Here is a 17,266-nt window from a genome sequence, read left to right on the forward strand (position 1 = left end):
AAAAATGCAGATTACCGATTGTTATGAAAACTTGAAATCGGCCATTCCAATGAATAGGTCGACCTCTAGTTGATAGTACATGTCATGGCTTGGTTTTTGCTCTGAGGTTGAAGGAAGTGTCCGTAGACAGGATTAGCTCTCGTTCCAGTGCTTTGCTACAGACAATGGAATTCTCCGGTTGGAACATTATTGATGATTTATGTTAAAAACATCCTAAAGATGTATGGAATCAATCGTTTGATATGTTTCTACGACCTGTAACGGAACTTTGAGTTTTAGTGCTCATGAAGATGGATTACTGGGCTGAACACAATAACAACTAGTGGCTATTTGGACATAAATGATGGACTTTATGGAACAAATCAGTCATTTATTGTCAAACTGGGATTCCTGGGAGTGCATTCTGATGAAGATCAAAGATAAGTGAATATTTATCATGTTATTTCTAACTTCTGTTGACTCCAACTTGGCGGATATTTCTTTGGCTGGATTGGGCTCTGAGCGCCGTACTCAGATTATGCTTTTTCCGTAAAGTTTTTTTTAAATCTGACACAGCGGGTGCATTAAGGAGAAGTCTATCTTTAATTCTGTGAATAACACTTGTATCTTTTATCAATGTTTATTATGAGTATTTCTGGGATTTCTGTGGCTATCTGCAAAATCACTGGATGTTTTGGAATCAAAACATTACTGCACGTAACGCGCCAATGTAAACTGAGATTTTTGGATATAAATATGCACATTATCGAACAAAACATACATGTATTGTGTAACATGATGTCCTATGAGTGTCATCTGATGAAGATCAAAGGTTAGTGATTAATTGGATCTATATTTCTGCTTTTTGTGACTCCTATCTTTGGCTGGAAAAATGGCTGTGTTTTTTTGACTTGGCTCTGAACTAACATAATCATATGTTGTGCTTTCGCTGTAAAGCCTTTTTGAAATCGGACACCATGGGTAGATTAACAAGATGTTTATCTTTCATTTGCTGTATTGGACTTGTTAATGTGTGAAAGTTACATATTTCAAAAAAATATTTTTGAATTTTCCGCGCTGCCTTTTCAGCGGAATGTTGTCGAGGGGTTCCGCTAGCGGAACGCCTGCGCTAGAAAGGTTAACTTGGGTCAAACATTTTGGGTAGCCTTCCACAAGCTTCCCACAATAAGTTGGGTGAATTTTGGCCCATTCCTCCTGACAGCGCTGGTGTAACTGAGTCAGGTTTGTAGGCCTCCTTGCTCACACACGCTTTTTCAGTTCTGCCCACAAATGTTCTACAGGATTGAGGTCAGGGCTTTGTGATGGCCACTCCAATACCTTGACTTGGTTGTCCTTAAGCCATTTTGCCACAACTTTGGAAGTATGCTTGGGGTCAATGTCCATTTGTAAGACCAATTTGCGACCAAGCTTTAACTTCCTGACTAATGTTTTGAGATGTTGCTTCAATAAATCCACAATTTTCCTCCCTCATGATGCCATCTATTTTGTGATGTGCACCAGTCCCTCCTGCAGCAAAGCACCCCCACATCATGATGCTTCCACCCCCGTGCTTCACAGTTGGGATGGTGTTCTTCGGCTTGCAAGCGTCCCATTTTTTTCTCCAAACATAATGATGGTCATTATGGCCAAACAGTTCTATTTTTGTTTCATCAGACCAGAGGACATTTCTCCAAAAAGTACGATCTTCGTCCCCGGTTTTGTCTCACCAGGGGTGATGGTCGGATTCGCGTTTATCGTCGAAGGAATGAGCGTTACACCGAGGCCTGTACTCTGGAGCGGGATCGATTTGGAGGTGGAGGGTCCGTCATGGTCTGGGGCGGTGTCACAGCATCATCAGACTGAGCTTTTTGTCATTGCAGGCAATCTCAACGCTGTGCGTTACAGGAAAGACATCCTCCTCCCTCATGTGGTACCCTTCCTGCAGGCTCATCCTGACATGGCCCTCCAGCATGACAATGCCACCAGCCATACTGCTCGTTCTGTGTGTGATTTCCTGCAAGACAGGAATGTCAGTGTTCTGCCATGGCCAGCGAAGAGCCTGGATCTCAATCCCATTGAGCACGTCTGGGACCTGTTGGATCGGAGGGTGAGGGCTAGGGCCATTCCCCCCAGAAATATCTGGTAACTAGCAGGTGCCTTGGTGGAAGAGTGGGGTAACATCTCACAGCAAGAACGGGCAAATCTGGTGCAGTCCATGAAGAGGAGATGCACTGCAGTACTTATTGCAGTACTTATTGCAGTTGGTGGCCACACCAGATACTGACTGTTACTTTTGATTTTGACCCCCCTTTTGTTCTGGGACACATTATTCAATTTCTGTTAGTCACATGTCTGTGGAACTTGTTCAGTTTATGTCTCAGTTGTTGAATCTTATGTTCATACAAATATTTACACGTTAAGTTTGTGGAAAATAAACAGTGGGAGGACATTTCTTTTTTTGTTGAGTTTAGCATTAGTTCCTTTCACCTCTATAGTGGCATCCAGCTTAAGCAAGGCCCAGCTCCACTTGTTTATTAAACTCTCTGGGATATGTGGGACCTTGGCCAAATAGCCAGGGAAAATGTAGAGCGCCAAATTTAAAAAAATGATATAAAATCAAACTTTCATTACATCACACATATAAGATACCAAATTAAAGCTACACTCGTTGTGAATCCAGCCAACATGTCAGATTTCAAAAAGGCTTCTCGACGAAAGCATAAGATGCTATTATCTGATGATAGCACAACAGTAAACAAAGAGAGTGTAGCATATTTCAACCCTGCAGGCGCAACACAAAACACAGAAATAAAATATAAATCAGGTTGGCACGCCAATATGTCCCATAAACATCACAAATGGTCCTTTTGTTCGATTAATTCCGTCCATATATGTCCAAAATGTCCATTTATTTGGCGCGTTTGATCCAGAAAAAAACAGCTTCCAATTTGCGCAACGTCACTACAAAATATCTCAAAAATTACCTCTAAACTTTGCCAAAACATTTCAAACTACTTTTGTAATACAACTTAAGGTATTTGTAAACGTTAATAATCGATCAAATTGCAGACGGGTCTATCTGTTTTCAATACAGGATGACAACAAACTAACGATATTTTCTAGTCTTGCGCAACTCTCAAACAGTACACATAACGTTACACTGATTCCAGATGGCCGTTCTTCTTCATTGCACAAAGGAATAACCTCAACCTATTTCCAAAGACTGGTGACATCCAGTGGAAGCGGTAGGAACTGCAAACAGGTTGATTAGAAATCAGCAAACAGGTTAGTCCTCGGGGTTTTGCCTGCTACATAAGTTCTGTGATACTCACAGACATGATTCAAACAGTTTTAGAAACTTCAGAGTGTTTTCTATCCAAATCTACTAATAATATGCATATCTTATATTCTGGGGATGAGTAGAAGGAAGTTGAAATTGGGCACGCTATTTATCCAAAAGTGAAAATGCTGCCCCCTATCCTAGAGAAGTTAACAAGCAACACCTCATTTTCACCAAATTTTCTCATTCTGAAAATTAGCCACATACTGTAGTGGGAAAACATTTTTTCACAGATAGTAGTTAGCTAGTTAACATTTCACAGATTGCCAGGGTCCAGTAAGCAACTAATGCGTTATAACTTGAGGAACGGCAAGGGGTCGTATAACGTTACCAGTTAATACAAGAGTGAATTGGTTAGGTTACTAACATTAGCTCATCTGATGTTGTAACGTTAGCTAGCTAATGTTAGTTGTCTGACTATTAGCCAGCTAATTTTCACACCATAATCTCAATTATTTGATCAGTTAAGTTGGCTAATGTTGCTCAACATTTCTCTGGCTAGCTAACGGATAATTTGATCCAGCTAGCAAGATGCTTAACAATACTTGTTCCACCAGTTTCTCCCTCACCTCAAACTTTCCAAAATTGCCAGTTATTTTTCAGTTACAGCTCATGAAGTACGCTTCATCACCTTCTCACCCCGTCTCTGTGGTCAGGCTTCTCACATACCTCTTCGTTATCGTTCAAGGGATGCGCTGCTGTAAGTTAACTGGCAAACTTCCTTTCCACTCTCCTGCTGTCTTTCCAGAGCGTGCGCTGATGCAGTAACCAGCAAATCGGTTGTCTCTCTTCAGTCACATGCTGCATTCTGTTGTGTGAACGATTGTCTGAACCTTGGATACAGCCAGTATTGCTCCAAATGCGCATCACTCGTTCGCATACAGCCCCCCCGCGCCCAAACTTTTCTCATCGGATCTACACGAATCATGAAGGTCACTTATTTTGGATTAAAAATGGTGAATTTCATCAAAAGATGACTAGTTTGTATCCCTGCAAAATGCTATGCCATTAAAGCTCAAACTACGCTAAACAGCACTATCACAATAACCATGTCTACTTGGCGGCATAAGAGTGGACATTATGGGCATAGTCATAGTTTGACTGTTTATTGGCCTAACATGCTGACCACACCGCTCACATTGCAAAATAAAAATGTACACATACATGTTATTCAATCATTGACCACACACTCCTCGCGAGCGTCTGCGTGGCCAGGCCCTAAAACAGAAATTGGTTATATTTGTGACGCTCAACGCGCTGCATATCCGGCCTCTCCCATCTCCTCATTGGTTTTTAGGAGCATATACCCACGTGGGTGATTGAAATATGAACTTAGGTCCACACTCCGGTAGGTTGTAGTAATGCTGTAAAGTTGGTTGCCAACCGCCTTATAAAGTTCAAAGAAGAAAAAGACGCCTTAAGGAAGGAGGAGAGATGACGAGAAACAAATTCGGTTAACTGTTTTATCTGTGGATTAATTGTTGGAGTTAAGGACATTGTGCATTTCAGGTAAAATAACAACACAATGTTTAATTGGGCTCCAGAGTGGCGCAGCGGTCTAATGCACTGCATCTCAGTGCAAGAGGCGTCACTACAGTCCCTGGTTCGAATCGAGGCTGAATCACATCTGGCCGTGATTGGGAGTCCCATATGGCAGCACACAATTGGCCCAGCATCGTCCGGGTTTGGCCGTCATTGTAAATAAGATTTTGTTCTTAACTGACTTGGCTAGTTAAATAAAGGTTAAATTTAAAAAAATATATACCAGGACAAATTAGCTAGCAAGCTAGCTAAATTGCCATACATGTGTAATGCTTTTTGACCTGTCCCCAAATTAATATAATTGGTTCTGAGTTTGTTTTGATATTTCTACCTGTGTCATGATTGCTTCTGGTGTGGGTGAACAAAATCAACGTTCACGCGCGTCCAGTTCAGTCAGCATGTGGAACGAACTGCAAAAATCACTGAAGCTGGAGACTCATATCTCCCTCATTTGCTTTAAGCACCAGCTGTCAGAGCAGCTCACAGATCACTGCACATAGATGGGCTGTTTACAGATGGGCTATCTACCTCATCCCCATACTGTATTTTTTTTTTTTTATCTTGCTCCTTTGCACCACAGTATCTCTACTTGTACATTCATCTTCTGCACATCTACCATTCCAGTGTTTAATTGCTATATTGTAATTACTTCGCCACCATGGCCTATTTATTGCCTTAACTCCCTTATCTTACGTCATTTGCACACACTGTATATATACACTTTTTTCCCCTACTGTATTATTGACTATGTTTTGATTATTCCATGTGTAACTCTGTGTTGTTGTATGTGTCGAATTGCTATGCTTAATCTTGGTCAGGTCGCAGTTGCAAATGAGAACTTGTTCTTAACTAGCCTACCTGGTTAAATAAAATTGTAAAAAATGTGTCATAAATACCAAAAAAAGCCTCATACAGCAGAACTGAACTGATAAGGGGTATACATTTGATGCACTCTGCATATATAATTTTTTTATACAAGCAAGCAGGCCAGATCAGGTTGTGTAATGAACACTACCTACAGTGTGTGTGTGTGTGTGTGTGTGTGTGTGTGTGTGTGTGTGTGTAAGAGGCTTAGATGAAAAGTAAATCTGCCCTGACTCATCTATCCCTGACACACCCCCACTCACAATCCGTCTCATTCTCACAGTGTAAAACGGTACAGACTGGCTCAGTGAGGCCACCAAGGGACACAAGATTATAGATATGATTAGAGCGTTTCTGATTATGTAACGAGGACGAAACAACACTCAGCTAGGACCCACAGAGCACAGACAGTGATGTCACTTGTAATATATGTTGCAGTTAAGTTGTCGTTTGGCCACCCAAACAATATCATAATATTATATAACAAAAATCCCTAAGATATGGTGTAAAAATGTGATGCATAGTTAGCAGTTAGAAAAAAGTAATGTCAACAACTAACAGTTAGCTAGCTTGAAATCACAGACTCTGTGAAATGGCCATGTTGTAGCTAACAGTTAACGCTAGCTGCACGAAATCAACCACTTGTTAGCTTGCCAAATGCTGATATTTTGGCTAGCTATGCATTTACCTAGATTGCAGCTAGTGCAATTACTTATATCATTAATTTCCCTACGTTGTCACATAGCTAGTTTCTCTAAACTGTAAGATATCTAGGTTAACTACAGTAGCTTACCTTGCTAGTCGAGCTCGTTGAAAATTTGAGCCACCCAGAAGTGTCGATACAACTCCCAAAACATGACAGAAAATGAGCTTGCTAGCTGAGTAGCAAATGGCTATCTAGTTACGCCCTTTAAGTGAAAACTATAAAATTGCCATATACATTTTTGGAAGGGGAAAATGTGTGCTAATCTTTAAGAACAGGGAATTAAACGCATGCTGAGATCACTTCCCCTTGTTTGCGTTCCATATGCGGGTTGTTATCTGTCCCCGCCGTGGTTTTGAAGTGTCGTCGCGCCAACCACTTCTACTTTCAGCTACATTTGTCTCGACAAAAATGTTTTCAACGATGCTTCCTTCACTTTCGCTGTTGACCGAAAAACACGTTACATGTTACATTATAATCTAATTTCACAAGTTACATTGTAACAGGCAAGTTTGCAAAGACTTGACTGTTGTTGTCATGCCTCTGCTATGCTCGTCGCGAGAAGCATTCGCGCGTGGGAGGCATGGTGAGAAATATTGCGGCAACAGCTTCTTCTTCTTCTTTGTGTGAATTTCCGGGAGACCAAATGCTGTGTTGCTTATTGTTGCATTCGCAGGTCGGAGTGCGGATTGCACGTTTTGGTCCCCCTCAAAAAAGGGAATGGGAAAATCTTTGAATTGCACCTCCATCTAACCCTGCACCATCTAACCCTTACAAGCATTTCCTAGATCCTCAAGGTTCTCACCAAACTACAGATGTCACAAACAGGAATATTATTTTTCATTTGATCTACCTCTACACTACCCCACTGATCACCCCGTTGAACAGCGCCCTGTTCCAGTGAGCAAGCATGCCACAGTTTGATCCCCGAGCTCAACAAGACAGACAGGGTATTCTCAGTCTCGCAATTGCCACTGGGTCTTACATCTCACCAAACTGCAGGTGTCACAAACACCAGAAATAGTCTTCTTCATTTGATCTACCTCTACACTACTGATCACCCCGTTGAACGGCACCCTGTTCCAGTGAGAAAAGCATGCCACAAGTTGAGCCCCGAGCCAAGTGACGTGAAGTGCTCGCTTCCTCTGGGCGAGGATGCACAAAATAATCTAAACAATTCCACTTCTTAAAACTTTCACAGATTTAACCATTCCCAGTTTGTCCTTTACCCAGCTTGACGCAACATATGCGTTGGCCAAAAAGCAGGAATCCACTCTTTCCAAAAAAAATCACTTCCACTGGTCCAAAATCTTCTCCGGTAGGATTCACAGGGCAAATATTGGAAGTCTCTACCACACCTGTCGCCACAGGTAGGCCCACTTCATCCTGGTCTGGCTCAACCTCAGAGCGCTCACCACTGCCGACCAACTCCATTTTGAGATCCTCAAAGTTCTCAAGAGAGCATGAAGAACTAAAGGTAAGTTTAAATGGTTTGTATTCAGGAGACAAAAGTACATACTCAAGAGTCAAAAGTGTGTACTCAGCAGACCAAGGTCTGAACTTAGCTCCATTCTTACGCTTTTGTGTCATCGCACCTCTTCCAGAAAAAACTTTACATTTTCTAGCTAGCTAGTTATGGTTCCATGCATTTGATTTCTTCAGATTATCTCCATATCTAGCCAACTATCTGGTTGTCTTCAGAGAAAGCTACGAACGAGACTACAGATCCAAACTCACTTCCCTTGTGGCAACCGGGTGTGCCCAAATAAGCGCTGAAGGCTATTCGTTTTTTATGTTTTTTTCTAGTTTTAAATTTGTGTTATGTCATTTATTTAATAATTATGCATTCACAACAAAATGTGTAATTTCGTAAATACCAGCATACGACTGGGTAAAATACAAATTGTTGATACAAAATATATTCCTTTTGATTTAGAAAGTGAAAGCAGCTCTGGATATTCTTTTATGGACAAAAAAATTGCCAAACAATCACATATCAATACCTCCGTTTGATGGTATTTCCCAGTTCAAAACGTGAATCCACCCAACTCGTATTTACAACTTAACAACTGGTAATTACCACTTTCTCACTTGGTTATGAAGAAAGTGTAACAGTATAACTTTAGTACCGTCCCCTCGCCCCGACACGGGCGCGAACCAGGGACCCTCTGCACACATCGACAACAGTCACCCACGAAGCGTCGTTACCCATCGCTCCACAAAAGCCGCGGCCCTTGCAGAGCAAGGGGCAACACTACTAATAGGTTTCAGAGCAAGTGACGTAACTGATTGAAACGCTACTAGCGCGTACCCGCTAACTAGCTAGCCATTTCACATCCGTTACACTCACCCCCCTTTCAACCTCCTCCTTTTCCGCAGCAACCAGTGATCCGGGTCAACAGCATCAATGTAACAGTATAACTTTAGACCGTCCCCTCGCCCCGACACGGGCGCGAACCAGGGACCCTCTGCACACATCAACAACGGTCGCCCACGAAGCATCGTTACCCATCGCTCCACAAAGGCCACGGCCCTTGCAGAGCAAGGGGCAACACTACTAATAGGTTTCAGAGCAAGTGACGTAACTGATTGAAACGCTACTAGCGCGTACCCGCTAACTAGCTAGCCATTTCACATCCGTTACAAAAGCATAAGCTTTTTTATTTCCGCCTTTCAGGTGTCCCCGTTATCCTGAAACACGAATCCAGGTAGGCGCCACATATTCTGTTATAAAATAATATGTTATAATAGGCTCTTTTCTGTTTGATATCCTTCCTTTCACTGCATTATAAGTGAATCCGACATGTAAAATGTATTTATGCTTACATATGCTTTTGACAGTACAATGTTCAGCGCAGTACTAAAAGGTCAGAGGTCAAACTAAACTCAAGACAACCTGCTCAACAAATACCCCATCTGACCATAGTGTGGCAGCCTGGCACCAAATATTGATTTTATTGATCATCAGGTTTTCAAATGGGGAAAGAATGTACCCAATGTACTCCGTGTCTACTGTCCAGAGATTGTATGCTGCCCCGGGAAAATGAAAGTTTTTTTCTGTACCGTGGAGGCATCTGGGGTGTGCTATTGGAGTGTCTAACTCATACCTCTATTGATCAGATGCTTCAGTGGCAGTGGTGAACTTAAATTCAGCTACTTCCATGTCGTGGATATGTTTCATTATCACGAACTAGCCCCAAACAAAGTATATGGTCAGCTCATAACAAGCATAATTTATGTAAAGGGAACTTGTATGAGACACAGTAATATAGGCTAGTAGGTATATTATACCAAAATGGTGTAAGTAATGTAATACTTTAGTAATGTTATGTTAGTTTAGCTAAGTCTGCGAGCGTGTGTTACCTGTGCAGTTCACAGTATTGAGGGCACTAGATGAAGAATTATTAATAGAATAGTCATGCCAGATTGGAATTGCTGCATGACTGTACACACGGATATTTACCAGATCAACAAAAAAATACTAGTTTACTATAGAATACTACAGTACTTACTGTAGAATTCTTTAGTAAACTGTAGTATACTGTAGAATCCTATACTCCACACTGTAGTATCCCTCGATCGTGTAGTGCTTACTGTAGGCTTTTGTAGTATACTGTAGAAAACTTTACTACACACTATACTATCCCTTGATCAAGTGTAATACTTACTTGAGAATTTTCTAGTATACTATACACTGTACTATCCCTCGATCATGTAGTGCTTATTTTAGAATTTTGTACTACACTGGAGAATACTATACTACACACTTTAGTATCCCTCGATTGTGTAGTGCTTAATGTATATACTTTTTTAAAATATATACTGGAGAATACTATACTACACACTGTAGTACCCCCCTAGATCGTGTAGTGCTTAGGCCTACTATAGACTTGTGTAGTATACTGGAGAATTCTATAGTATAGTATCCATCGTCCGTGTAGTGCTTACTATAGAGTTTTGAAGTATACTATACTACACACAGTAGTATCCCTTGATCACGTAGTGCTTACATTAGAATGCTGTAGTATACTGTGTAGAAAACTATACTGCACACTTCTATAGTATAGAATTCTATAGTATAGTATCCCTCAATCATGTAGTGCTTACTTTAGAACTTTTTAGATCATTGGACTATTAGCTAGCTTTACTGCTAGCTGCTTAGCTTTGTCAATGCCGTTTTGATTTGAGCTCGAAACCGGGGATTTCCTCTGAGGTTCCCCCTCGATTGTGTAGCACTTACTATACAATTTTGTAGAATACTATACTCCACACTGTAGTATCCATTGATTGAATGATTCATTTTATTGTACTATTTAAAAACACAATACAACCACAAATGTGGATACAATGTATTAAGACATTTGTCGAGAATGTTTGTCAATTTATTTCCATTGTGTTCCTAGTTCAAACATGTTACACATGTACAGCTAACCCACACGACAAAATACTATAGTATACGATGGCCTAAATTCTGTAGTATTACTATATTTATATACTATAGTCGGGGCCGTCCCCCCATTAGGCAGGATTAGGCTGCTTCCTAGAGCAGCAGATTGACGACGGTGGCATTTTCCAAACTAAACTGACCAACAACACCGCACATAATTCTGCCCCAAAACAATGAAAACGTCTTTCACACAGTGGAATATGGGCTATTAAGGTGAGCGCTGATGCCGCCCCATGATAAGCAGTGCCCACTTTGCCAAAGGCAGGGGCGCAAAATATGTATTTTGTCCATGCCCAGTGCACCTCTCCATGGTGCTATTGGAGAGACGCAGAGCTGCAGCAATGCTCCGTCAAAGTCATCTAACATAAAACATGTAGCAGATATATCCTATGGTAGAAAGAATATATCTATGGTGCCTTTATTATGTCATGAGACATTTTTACATCATGTGTGTTTCCGATCAAATAGCCTAAATTGCGCTGTAGCAATTTATGTAAATATGAATTAAAATGTTAACACACCATATCTCTCAGTTCTATTACATTACATATTAGAGTCATTAGACGAAGGAGTCTTCTGTATGGGGGAGTTTTGTTAAGCACTCTGGAGCTCGGTCTGAACATTAACACGCATTGCTTCCGCCACGGTTTGGAAGCAGAAGCACCTTATCTTTCATATAGGTGAGAAACAATAATAAATCAACTTTCAATTGATACTCACCTTTAAAAGATTGGTGTTAGTGTTCCCACACACCAATTTCTCCATGTTACAGCACGTGTTTAGGGAAGGCAGAGTGACCCCCTGTGCTAATTAGTTATCTAACACTCTCTTGTAACCGGTGTGAAATGGTTGGATAGTTAGCCGGGTGCGTGCTAAAAGCGTTTCAATCGGTGACGTCACTCGCTCTGAGACTTGAAGTAGTTGCTTTTGTGGAGCGACAGGTAACGATGCTTCGTGGGAGGCAGTTGTTGATGTGTGCGGAGGTTCCCTGGTTCGAGCACAGGTAGGGGCGAGGAGATGAAAGGAAGTAACACTGTTTCACTCTGAACACCTGTGTGTAACGGAAGAAGGCTACCAGAAACGTGTTGTCACTGAAAGAAACTGTCAGCTGCAACTGTGATAAAGCTTGTTAAAACAGTAAGTGTATTTTGCATTTTTGAAATTATTTTGAAGTAATATGAAAGTAAAGGGCTTTATGTTTGTAGAACCATATCGCCATTGAGAATCAATTCACATTTAGATTAAGAATTTGGCTGTTTTTGCTGCTAGAGCCAGTCTACCTCTGAAAATAACATACACTACATAACCAAAAGTATGTGGACACCTGCTTGTCTCATTCCAAAATCATGGACACAAATTTGGAGTTGGTCTGCCCATTGCTGCTATAACTGCCTCCAGTCAAGTTCTTCCACACCGATCTCGACAAACCATCGCTGTATGGACCTCGCTTTGAGCACAGGGTCATTGTCTAGAGCAAAGGGCCTTCCATTTGAGCAAAGGGCCTTCCTCAAACTGTTGCCACAAAGTTGGAAGGACAGAATCGTCTAGAATGTAATTTTATGCTGTAATGTTAAGATTTCTCTTCACTGGAACTAAGGGGCCTGAATCATGAAAAACAGCCCCAGACCATTATTCCTCCTCTACCAAACTTTACAGTTGGCACTATGCATTTGGACAGGTAGCATTCTCCTGGCATCCGCCAAACCCAGATTCGTGATTCATCACTCCAGGGAACTGGAGTCCAATGGCAGCGAGCTTTACACCACTCCAGCCAAACGCTTGGCATTGCGCCTGGTGATCTTAGGCTTGTGTGCGGCTGCTAGGTCATGGAACCCCATTTCATGAAGCTCCCAACAAACAGTTCTTGTGCTGGCATTGCTTCCAGAGACAACTTGGAACTCGGTAGTGAGTGTTGCAACCAAGGACAGACAATTTTTACACGCTACGCACTTCCGCACTCTGCGGTCCCTTTCTGTGAGCTTGTGTGGCCTACCACTTTGCTGCTGGACTGTTGTTGCTCCTAGATGTTTCCACTTCACCAAAACATGACCCGCCAAACCGCACTTCTTAACACCCGCCTGCACCAATGTGTCAGAGGAAACACCATTCAACTGACGACAGGCTGACCTTGTCCTGCTACAATTACTTTTTTTATTTTACCGTTATTTTACCAGGTAAGTTGACTGAAAACACATTCTCATTTACAGCAACAACCTGGGGAATAGTTACAGGGGAGAGGAGATGAAAGAGACAATTGTAAGCTAATCACAAGAAGTCACTAGAGCCCGATGAGCCAAGTAAAGACTCCCCGGCCAAACCCTCCACTAACCCGGACGACGCTGGGCCAATTGTGCACCGCTCTACGGGACTCCCGATCACGGACGGTTGTGATACAGCCTGGGATCAAACCCAGGTCTGTAGTGACGCCTCTAGCACTGCGATGCAGTGCATTAGACGGCTGCACCACTCGGGAGGCCCCACAGCATAATTATTAACTTGACCATGCTTAAAGAGATATTCAATGTCTGATTTGATATTGTTACAGATCTACTAATCACTGGCCTTTTATGAAGCTTTCAAAAGGCTACCTGGTCTTTGTAATTTAATATGTGCTTGAAATTCAATACTTGACTGAGGGACCTGGCACAGAGGAAGTGTTAGTCATAAAAAAAATCCTGTCAACCCCTATTATTTCACACAGAGTCCATGCAACATATTCTGTGAATTGTTAAGCCAAATTTTACTCCTGAACTAATTTAAGCTTGCCTAAACAGAGGCTAAATACTTATGCAATGACTATATTTTAGTTATCACATTCTTTTCCCAGAAAAAAATTTACACTGAGTGAACAAAACATTAAGAACACCTGCTCTTTCCATGACATAGTTTAAAGCTATGATCCCTTATTGATGTCACTTGTTAAATCCACTTCAAATAAGTGTAGATGAAGGGGAGGAGACAGGTTAAAGAAGGATTTTTGAGCGTTGAGACAATTGAGACATGTACTGTGTATGTATGTGTGCCATTAAAAGGGTGAATGAGCAAGACAAAAAATGTAAGTGCCTTTGAACGGGGTATGGTAGTAGGTGCCAGGCGCACCGGTTTGTATCAAGAACTGCAACACTGCTGGGTTTTTCATGCTCATGTCACAGTATCACTTTAGACCGTCCCCTCGCCCCGACCCGGGCGCGAACCAGGGACCATCTGCACACATCAGCAACAGTCGCCCACGAAGCATCGTTACCCATCGCTACACAAAGGCCGCGGCCCTTGCAGAGCAAGGGGCAACACTACTAGTAGGTTTCAGAGCAAGTGACGTAACTGATTGAAACGCTACTAGCGCGTACCCGCTAACTAGCTAGCCATTTCACATCCGTTACACTCAACAGTTTCCTGTGTGTATCAAGAATGGTCCAGCACCCAAAGGACTTCCAGCCAACTTGACAACTGTGGGAAGCATTGGAGTCAACATGGTGCAGCATCCCTGTGAAACGCTTGACACCTTCTAGAGTCCATGCCCTGACGAATTGAGGCTGTTCTGGGGGCAATATTAGTAGGTGTTTTTAATGTTTTGTACACTCAGTGTATAGTATTCACTGTAGTGTTTTTGCAGACATGACTGTAGTATACTGTAGTATTTACTGTAGTAACTGTAGTAACACCTGCCAACTAGGGTTAGCTAAAATGGCACAAATACCAGACTACACTGTTAATGTTTTGTATACTCAGTGTAGTATACTAGTCATGTTTGCAAAAACTCAACAGTAAATACTGCAGTATACTATGGTCATGTCTGCAAAAACACTACAGTGAATACCAAGGGTTGGAACCGGTTCAGGGAACAGAACCGAAAACCATAAAATAACTAAATTATTTGAGGAATAGAACCTGAACCGGAAGCAAAAGTTATCTATACTGTTCCGGAACAGAACCGTTATTATAAAAGCATGGGAACTGGTTAATAACGTTATTTTACTTTCCGGGCATTTTTTTTCATTGCCACAAAAATCCTAACAAAGCTCCTATGCAAAGCCCTGACTCTGTCACTCAGAAACCAGCATCTGCCTGCTAGCTGGAAATCTTTGCCAATGGGTGTGCTTGTGTGTAGGCTACCTGCCCCACTCCTCTGAAGCATAGGTTGCTATAATCTACTGACAACTTTACAAGCATGATTCAGAAATTAGGGAGAAATGTTTAAAATAATGGATTCACTTTTTCAATGCTAGTTAAAGATACTATAGTTATCACGTTTCACATTGGATTTATTAACTACAAAAAGGTAAGACATGTTTTTAATTCTACTGCTGTTTTTCACACACAAGCTTGTTAGCTAGCTAGCCAGCTAACTAACTAACGTTTGCTCTGGTCCAATGTTCAAAGATATTCAAAGTTCCTCCATAGAAGCCGCTCCTCCGTAGGTATAATTCTGTGAGCCTAAGTCAGATAATTCATGTCATAACAAGATGCCCAGCGCTTCAAGGCAAGCTTCCTCCATCCTCTCTTGCTCTCTCCTCACCCACAAAATGTCAGTTGCATTGCACACCCTACACTGTGACTGGCAGCACAGTGTGTGTTTGTCTTTCATTATGATTATACCATGCTGTTACCGCAAAATGCAATTTACTCTTAACGACTTTACTATACAGATTAAATCGCTTACTCGCTGCATAGCAAGCTGCTCTATCCACACTGATTGGTGAATTAATTTAACGTTGAACTAAATGTTTAAAAAGCTATCTATTTCAGAGGTTTAAATAGGAACAGAAACAATCTATATAAACCTGTAATTTATTTTGGTTTCCACCAGTTCAGAATTTTCTTTTGCTGGTGGAACGGAACAAAACATATATATATTCTGTTCATAATGAAACGATAGGAAAATAATTACAACCCCTGATGGATAATATAGTAATCTACAGTCATGTCCGCAAAAACATTACAGTGAATACTATATGTAACAGTTTTAACTTTAGTACGTCCCCTCGCCCCGACCTCGGGCGCGAACCAGGGACCCTCTGCACACATCAACAACGGTCGCCCACGAAGCATCGTTACCCATCGCTCCACAAAGGCCGCGGTCCTTGCAGAGCAAGGGCAAACCCTACTTCCCTATCTCAGAGCAAGTGACGTAACCGATTGAAACGCTATTAGCGCGTACCCGCTAACTAGCTAGCCATTTCACATCCGTTACATATAGTATACAGTATAAATATAGTAATACTACAGTATTTAGACCATAGTAGACTAGTGTACTTTTTAATGTGGTTCTGCAAAGTATACTGAGGTTTTCAATTAAAGAGAAAATGTATGCTACTAACATCACACTGGTTCAAGCGCTGGACAGAAAACACAGTAAACAAATGTTAAAGATTTGTCAAACCATTTAATCACTGTTGGAGTATATAAAAATTGTGGACAAATTATTCACCTTTTCAAATTCTGTGAGGGTTTAAGGAGATGGACTGTAATGTATTTTTTTACTGAGATGGGCCTTGTACCTGCACATAGTAGAAGTAGCCCTTCGGTACAGATCTAGGATCAGTTGGGATACCCTCCCTCCCCAATCTAAACCTCAACCACTAACCTGTGAAGTGTGATGTCACCTGTGGCTCTCATTGGAATGCATCCACAGCGATAGGGCCAAGAATGATGTATGTTTATTCTAGAACGACAGTAACCCCTGGGCCTGGGCAGTATGGATGGAGCTTATTTGCAGCCTCACAGTTCTTCTAGCGATCTCAGGACTGCACTTCATTCCAAAAAGATGTCTCCTTCCCTCTGCTCTCGTTCACTTCCTTTCACAGATCTGGATATGTGAGAACAACACCCCCGGGAACTAGGGTGAGTGATGGAGGCTTACACCTACCCAGTCGTCTCAGGTTTGTGAACGGGAGAGTCAAGTGAACAAGGGCAGAGGGGAGGAGATGCTATTTTTTGGGATGAAATGCAGCCCAATCTTCTTCCAGACACTTTTTTAGTCCCAGAGCGACTCAGCTCCACACAGTGCCAGACATTCCAGTCTTACAGGCAGGCTGGCTTCTGAAGCACACTGGGAGAATTTCTCTCTCTCTCTAGCATTGTAAACCCACATTTCTTCACTCTGTAACAGCAGAATCAATGTTAGAAATATGCCAGGGTTCAGAGTACTGAAGCCTACGCCATTCTCTTCCGAGGCAGAGACGTGTAGGAACAGCCTCCCACTGTGCCACAATCAACACCGTTATTTGGTGCAGAGACAAAGCAATAGTTTTACAATCTTTGAATGTCACTCCAATGAAAGAATAGATGGACTTAATGACTTCCCAATGAAAGCATGGATAATTTTGTTTCTTGAAATACACACACACACAAAAAAGCCATGACTCAAATAATGACGAGGATCGTGTTTACA

The 17,266-nt window shown here is 41.7% G+C and overlaps 1 protein-coding gene across 1 annotated transcript in view; it reads right to left on the reverse strand.

Moving 5' to 3' along the window:
* Positions 1-7,028, reverse strand: part of LOC139559167 (ETS domain-containing protein Elk-4-like) — a 23,058-nt gene extending 16,030 nt beyond the window's left edge. Inside the window, exon 1 of the mRNA XM_071374937.1 lies at positions 6,519-7,028. The gene's annotated coding sequence lies outside the window, so the exon portion shown is untranslated. The remainder of the gene's footprint in view (positions 1-6,518) is intronic.
* Between the last annotated feature and the right edge of the window lie 10,238 nt (positions 7,029-17,266).

This window comes from Salvelinus alpinus, chromosome 2 (assembly GCF_045679555.1).
Source record: "Salvelinus alpinus chromosome 2, SLU_Salpinus.1, whole genome shotgun sequence".
Taxonomy (NCBI): domain Eukaryota; kingdom Metazoa; phylum Chordata; class Actinopteri; order Salmoniformes; family Salmonidae; genus Salvelinus; species Salvelinus alpinus.